Below are 8,098 nucleotides of genomic sequence, written 5' to 3'. Positions count from 1 at the left end.
GTGGGTTTACAACCACTTTAAAGTATGCTTTTTTCCGTAAAAGTTGAGTTTGAAAATCCGATGCGCAAATACCGTGTGATATAAACAATTACAACACCCAGCATTTTATTTTCTAGGGCGTCTGCTTAAGAAATATATATTGTTTGGGGGTTCTAAGTAATTTTCTAGCAAACAAAATGCTGATTACAGATTTAAGAACTTTTTCAATATCTTTATATATAGAAACTTGTAATTGACAGAAAGTCCCCCTCCTAGTTACACGCTGTGTATCCCATCAGTCTTGAATCCTAACCTCACAGACATGAAAAATGAAACAAAAATGAGCCCTTGCCTGCCATCAGCGTGATGGATTTCTGATTTTATCATTTCAGACTTGGCAAATGTGAGCGGCAAGAAACATCTCCACCGCAAGAAATTCCCAAATGTAGGGGGACGAGCTCCAGAAACACATGATTGCACAGAGAGAACGCTAACAGTGGAGATCCCAAAATGATACTTTACCCAAACACAAATTTGATTTGGCAGAGGAGAGTCTCATTACTTCATATGCGGCTTTACAATAGCTGCTAATTTGGAGATAATGGCTTCTAGTGTTCTAGGCCGGACCCACGCAGTGCACCGTTGGTTTGGTCAGCTCTATGACATTTGGGATTAAAATCGTTTACAAAAAGTTTCATTCTAGACACAGAAAAGCCGTTCTTAGCAGCAACAGTTGTAGGATAACACAGCTGGAATATGAGCCTATGCTCCACACAATAGGAAATGATATCATGTTTTTGAGGATTCCCTGGTGGCTCTGGTTAAGTCCAAAAGTGTTCACTGAGTTCATTCTTTTGGGACATTGTTTACAAGAAAAAAAAAACCTCCTTACACAAGCTTAATGTATTCTAGTAAAGTTAGTCTGTAAATTAAGGTCTGTTTTGTTAGTTTATAGCAGTAGTTTGTTATTTTATAAACTTACAGCAGGCCGTGGCCATCTTAAGTGTGGGCATCTGAAGCCAGACTGTATTTCTTCCTGGATCTCATCCTTGCAGATCTCACACATGCTCAGTGCACCACAAGCAGTGTAATAGGTTTCAGGTCAGGTTTCCATAGCAACGGCAGTGTCAGAGGAAGTTGCCGCCCCTTCCCAGAAGGCAATGCAAACAGGAAATGATGCGATGGGCCGCGGCCAGGGAGGAGGAAGTGAAAAATGAATACAGCAGATATACAGTAGGTGCTGAGAAAAAAAATAAAAAAATATCCAATTTGTTTACAGTGCACAGTTTAGTGAGGGATGCTGAAGAGTTGTAAAAGTGGGTGGAACTCCACTTTAAGCTGGATTCTCAGAATAGGGCTCCATTCACACTTGTACGACTCCAAAGCTGGGCTGACTTTGGAGTGCAACTTTGATGCAACTTTGGATGGGTGCAACTTGGATACGACTGGGGCTTTGACCAGTGATCATGGAAAACTGTTGCACACAAGTTGCATTGTGTAACATTCAGGTACGACTTTCATGCAACTTTTGAGGACTATTATTGAAGTCTACGGCCCTCAAGTTGCATGAAAGTCAGACCAAAGTAGTGCATTAACTACTTTGAAGTTGCTGCAACTTTATGAATGGTTGGAAAACATGGGGAACAACTTGTCATGTAATTTTGATAGCCAAAGTTGCATGACAAGTTGCACATGTATGAATGGAGCCTAAAGTCAACTGGACAGCCATTTTCAACTTTTGAGAGTGCCACATTAAGACCAGGCTTTTTTTCCTGAAAAAAGGAGATTAAGGTCTAGCGTGAACCCTCTGACACCTCCATCCCTAATAGTGCACAAAAAAACAAGAGAAATAGCCCTGGGACTTTAGATGAGGTGAGAGAGGTTCAGCCAATGTTCACAGCGAACACTGAGACAAAATCAATTTATTCATTTCAAAATGTTATGTAACGGAGTGGCAACAACAATGATTGTGAGTTGCCCGGCATAATAGCCAATGCACACAACACGGATGAAAGTAAATATACAAAGATTTATTACAAGTATTATACATCAATGAGCAACAATAAAACTTGAAAGTTGCTAGGTCAGTAAATACACATATATAATAAGGAAATAAAATGTACATACACATGGACGGGAAAGTATGTAAACATAATGCAGACATCAATAATACCCAGCATGTACCGGCATAGAACAAGCATCAATAAAGCCCTATGCATTTCGCGAGACCCTGCTCGCTTCTTCAGGGGTGGATGCATGAATGTTGTATCTGCAATATAAGTGATAAGATCAATAGATGTATATTGTTGATAAAAGGGGGCAGGTGGAATGATTGGCAAGAGAGGTCTGAAACAGAGACCTCATACTTACCAAATGGCTGAGATAAATCACCAAACGCTGGATATCAAGATGCCGGTCGTGTAGTGTCCAGCTTGGGGACTGAGGAGGCGGAACAAACAAAAGCCACAACGGGGGAACATCCGGAGGATCAGCACGGTCTGGATAGGGGTATTTCTCACTGCGGTCTCCACTTGGCCCCTTGAAAATCATGCCTAGAAAATGTCTGCAAGGATGCACATATGTCAGAGGGCATAATAATTGCAAAATGAGTTTAATGTATAAGGTTCTAAAATTCAATTTATATATACATAAAGATGTAAATAAATTAATTAAGCTTATTAGAGTATGTTGATATGAAGGACTATCTGAGATATGAAATATGGTAAATACATGAATGCATGCCAACATGGTTATAAGGCTGGTATGGGCAGAGAGACTAGAGGGCAATATAGAAATGATATAAGTATTAGATGTGTATGAGGACAATGTAACAAACCCAATAGGTGTCAAGAAAGTAACAAAGTTGTACCTCAATGGAGTGAAAAATATCCAATGGTTGTCAGTTTGTTCTTAGAGATATGACTTTTTTTCTGGCACTATTTGTTTACAAGTTTAAATCAGTATTTTTTGCTCGAAAATTACGTATAACCCCCAAACAGTATTAAATTTTTTTTTTAGCAGAGACCCTGAAGAATAAAATGCAGATTATTGCAATTTTTTATGTCACTCGTTATTTGCGCAGCGGTTCTTCAACTGCAATAAAAGCAAAAGATAGAGCCTATGGCTCTAATCAGGCTCTTTAACCACTTCATTACCCGGCAATAGTAATATGACGTCCTCAGGAGGGATCTCCCATCCTGGGCGGGCATCAAATGAAGTCCTGGGCTTCCCGGCCGTCTAGGGGGCGAACGCACCCGCCGCGTTGCTCGGGACCTGGTGTGCATGCCCGGCGGCCGCAATGTTCTCCGGGCACCCGCGATTGCCCATGAACACAGCAGGACAGTGGATCTGTGTGTGTAAACACACAGATCCACGTCCTGTCAGGTGAGAGGAGACCGATGGTGTGTTCCCAGTACAGAGGAACACCGATCGGTCTCCTCCTCTTGTGAATTCCCGCCCCCTACAGTTAGAATCACTCCCTAGGAGACATAATTAACCCCTCGATCACCCCCTAGTGTTAACCCCTTCCCTGCCTGTCACATTTTCACAGTAATCAGTGCATTTTTATAGTTCTGATCGCTGTATAAATGTGAATGGTCCCAAAAATGTGTCAAAAGTGTCCGATATGTCCGTCACAGTCATGAAAAAAAAATTGCAGATCGCCGCCATTACTAGTAAAAAATAAATTCAATAAATAAAAATGCCATAAATCTATCCCGTATTTTGTAGACGCTATAACTTTTGCGCAAACCAATCAATATAAGCTTATTGCGATTTTTTACCAAAAAATATGTAGAAGAATACATATCAGCCTAAACTGAGGAAAAAAATGTTTTTTTAAAAAAAAAAAATTGGGATATTTATTATAGCAAAAAGTAAAAAATATTGTGTTTTTTTCAAAATTGACGCTCTTCTTTTGTTTATAGTGCAAAAAATAAAAACCGCAGAGCTGATCAAATACCACCAACAGGAAGCTCTAATTGTGGGTAAAAAACAATAAAAATTTGGGTACAGTGTTGCATGACCGCGCAATTGTCATTCAAAGTGTGACAGTGCTGAAAACTAAAAATTGGTCTGGGCAGGAAGAGGGTGAAAATGCCCTGTATTGAAGCGGTTAAAAAAAACCTGTCCGCTCTAATTCATATTCCTGGTGACCCGAAAGGGGCCGGACACATGAACAGGGGGCGGCGGCGGCGGCCATGGATAGATTCATGTTATGCACGAATCTATCCACTGGTGGAGAGGCAGGGGGGGGGGTGGTTTTGCCCGGGCGCCCCTAATGGACGGGCTGCCCCTGGTCCTGACCTCAACCTGATAGAACACCTTTGGGATGAATTAGAGTGGAGACTGCGACCCAGTCCTCCTCATCTAACATAAGTGTCTGACCTCACAAATGCACTTCTGGAAGAATGATCAAACATTCCCATAGACACACTCCTAAACCTTGTGGACAGCCTTCCCAGAAAATTTGAAGTTGTTATAGCTGCAAAGGGTGGGACAACTCAATATTGAACCCTACGGTCTAAGACTGGGATGCCATTAAAGTTCATGTGTGTGTAAAGGCACCAAAGGCCCAACACTTTTGGCACTATAGTATATCTGCAGAGGACTACCCCTAGAGAGAGAGTCCTATCACAAATAGAGCTGTGAGAACCAACTGCTGTAATGTAATTTATTTTCTTCACTAGCCACCCCCCTCAATGCGCCCGTTTTTCAGGGAATACAAGTGTCATGGACTTCTTTTGCTATGGATTTTATCCATTTTCGGTATGAGCCACACTATGTTGCCATGCACCCACTCTAATGTACCCACTGGGAACAGTGTTATATTACAGCAGCACAGCCAGTTCTGAAAATTGATATGAGATGTACCTGTAATTCCCAAGCTTGTCAGTAAAAAGGAATTTAATTTAATCCAAGAAGTTGATCGTGTCCTTTACTAGTAGAAATGTCTATAACTCGAATCAGAGTAACCTTGGTGTATCTGAAGAATCTCACTCGGGAGTTAAGCCATTCGACCGTCAGGGTTGAGCAGCCTTGTGCTGCTGCAGGACATTTGTGTCGGGTTAACCCTTGTGGTCATGGGCGTCCGCAGAACTTTTTTCAGGGGGGGGCATCATTTTAGAGTCACCCATGCGCCGCCCCTTTTCGACAATGTCATTATCACATTATCATGGTCAGAGACAGCAGGCGTAGCACAGTCCCTAGGATAAGTAATGGATAATGGGCGACAGGCCCTCTTACCAGACCCAGCAAAACTACAGCAGTGATCCCTCCGGCTGGACGATCACTCACTCTGGGTTCCCCGGGGAGATTCTGGTCAGTAGTGTAGCATGTCTGTACCTCAGCAGTGGCCTTCTCTCTCTGGTGGCGCTGGGCATCATGGCTCTCTCTGGTGCTGGGTAGCGTGGCTCTCTCTCTGGTGGTGCTGGGTAGCATGGGCTCTCTCTCTGGCTTCCGCCCAGCACACGCCTCTTTCTTTGTCTGGTAGCACTTACTCCCTCAGCTTTTTTCCAGGCTACAGTCTCTCAATCTCTCTCGATCGAGCTGTAGCCTCCTTCCTGTGGAAAATGGGGCCGCCAATCTTCAGGACTACAGGTCTTGTGATGCTCTCCTCTCCTAGTTTCCTTTGATTGGCTCTCAGCCGTCTCTTCTCCCTGCAGGAGAAAGGGGGGGCGAGTGGGGTAAACCTCTTACAGCCCGCAGCTCGCCTTTCTTCTGACACAGCACCCCGAGTTCTCTGCTAGCCTGAGCAGGGAAAAGAGCCCGCAGTCACACTACACTGATTGGGGGGCTTGACAGCATCTTGATGGTGTCACCCCACTGGCTGCCCGCATCCCCATAGCCACTGTGTTGAATGTGCCAATGTGCCTGATTCCGGGGGGGGGGCACTTGACCCCCCTTGCCCCTACCTGCGGACACCAATGCTTGTGGTTTAGTACATTTGGCACATACATTTTAACCTTTGGGCATGGGACAAGTGTAACACTAGACTTGTTACTGAGATGCAGAACTTTATTTGTCCACAAAATGGCAGTGTCCATTAGTTTGGCTAACTATAACTGGAATACAAGTGCCCATGGCAGTCTGGGAGATGTAGTCTTGAAGGAGGACGCTGCACACACTCAAACTGGGGCTACAATTACAAGGCCCACAAGCACCAGGAAGGGGAGGGAGGATATATAAAACACAAGCCCGGGAAGGAGCCAAGCACTTGAGGGGAGACACGCCAACCGTGTGTGAAGAAGTGTATGAGCCGCGGTGTGCTGAACTAAGCAGAGCTGGACTGCATCAGACAGGGGTGTGCTAGAGTGAAAGGGTGGACTGCTGTGCTGAGTGCCTCTGAGCGGAGGAGCTGGTCAGGAGTGTGAGCACCCATCATTCAGAATCGCTGTTTGAGTTGCCTCGAAGCTGCCTGCATCCAGCTTTCTCTTTGTGCACCCCCCCCCCCCGGCAGCATAATACCTTAGTACATACCTTCTCCCTATCCACTGCCCTCTTGATAACTTGCCCTATTGCTGTCATTCTGTACCAAGGGGCCTACTCAAGTACTGAGCCCAACTGCACTTTTATTTGCTGCTGAAATTCACCCTTGGAGACAGCCTCACTGGTTTGTGCGCCAACGTTAAAGGGGCCCAACGATGCAAAAGTTTACTTTAAGAACAGCTCAGAAGCACTACTTACCTGAAGACAGCACTGGGTTGCTGTTAGTGTAATAAGCCACAGGCCTAAGCATAGCCCCTTGCTTGAGAGCCCTCAAGTGAGCTAGTCTGCTATACCTATTAGTAGTTCTCTGCAGTCACTGGGGGTTTAATTTCCGAGACTGAGAGCTACTGTTTATGCTACTAGTCAGTGGTGTATTCTGGCCTAGACCGACAAGGCCCAGGCCTAGGGCGCCTGCTGAGTCAGTCCATTCACTGCCAAAGGTTGCTGGCTGCGGTGTCTCTCACATAGAGCAGAGCGTGTGCTCACAGTTCTTCCCTCCCCCTCCCCTTCAAACAGACAGGAGAGCAGAGAGGTACCTGTAGAACTTGTCAGCTTCTTCTCTAGCTACGACTAAGGCTATTGCCGAAACGCGTCAGTTTTATTGTTTTATTGTCACTCTGTTGTATCAATAAACGACACTTTAAGGATTACAGTTTTACCTTTCTTCTTTTCCAAGCTTCTTCTCCTGTGTTGTGATTCCAGGGTCGGTCAGGTTGTGGCTTCGGTGGGCAGACCCAGCTACATTCTGCATATCATGCAGGAGGTCAGAGTAAGATACCATCCTCCGCTTATCTGTGCCTCAACTTTGTTTCTCCTATCTCCCTGTTATCTGAAATAGGGACTACTTTCTGATAATTAACCCTCTGTGTCCTTGCTGCTAGGGGAGGGCGGTGCTTTTCTACTCCGCATCAATGGAGACATGTACACTGCTGCTTACATATATGGTTAACTCTTTATAGCTCAATATCTGCAGGCTGGTCCTTCTGGAATCAATGGCATTTAACACCTTAGTGTCTGCTTGTATATGTGGCTAACCTTTCATAACTACTTTTATGTCTAAGGCTCGGTTCACACTGGAACTGGCCGCGGATTTGACAGGAACGCTGTTCTCCATTTCAGGGACGGATCACCACCAAATCTGCCTGATTTCAGCCCTGAAACGGAGCCAAAGATGCACAGCGTTTCTGTGCAAGCCACTCCGCAGCCGCCCCCAGAGATATGTGAGAGCCGGTCACATTCTCCTGCTATGCGAATTGGAAGCGGGTAAACCAACATCCAATTCACATAGGTGTGAACCCAGCCTAATGCTGCCTTCTGACATATGAAGAAAAGTGTCATTTCTGATCATAGATCAGTCTGAATTTTATTACCCATCCTGCTGGCTACATTTAGCCCAGGTTCACACTGATGCAGGTTAGAAACCGTGCAAGTTCAGCTGAACTCGCACAATTTTAAACCAGCAATGCAGTCTGACTTCTGAATCGGGGGGCGATTTGACAGACATCTGTGCCAGTTCATGCACAGATGACTATTCAAATCACCCGAAGTTGCCAAAAGTAGCACAGGAACTCTTTTTGGGAATCGGGGCGGCGCCGCAAAGTCGGCGTCGCACCATTTTGGACGGTGCCATTGC

General features: G+C 44.9%; 1 long non-coding RNA gene across 2 annotated transcripts; it reads right to left on the bottom strand.

The window, feature by feature from the left end:
* Nucleotides 1–2,062: 2,062 nt before the first annotated feature.
* LOC141141619 (uncharacterized) lies at nucleotides 2,063–5,751 on the bottom strand. Of its 2 annotated transcripts, none has more exons than XR_012244169.1 (3): nucleotides 5,224–5,751; nucleotides 2,350–2,542; nucleotides 2,063–2,248 (listed from the first exon to the last, which is right to left on the bottom strand). It is a non-coding gene; the product is annotated as an uncharacterized lncRNA (long non-coding RNA). The 2 variants fall into 2 exon arrangements; XR_012244170.1 differs by having other exon boundaries at nucleotides 5,323–5,751.
* Between the last annotated feature and the right edge of the window lie 2,347 nt (nucleotides 5,752–8,098).

This window comes from Aquarana catesbeiana, linkage group LG04 (genome assembly GCF_042186555.1).
Source record: "Aquarana catesbeiana isolate 2022-GZ linkage group LG04, ASM4218655v1, whole genome shotgun sequence".
NCBI classification, from domain to species: Eukaryota; Metazoa; Chordata; class Amphibia; order Anura; family Ranidae; genus Aquarana; species Aquarana catesbeiana.
This window is presented reverse-complemented; position numbering and strand designations above follow the sequence as displayed.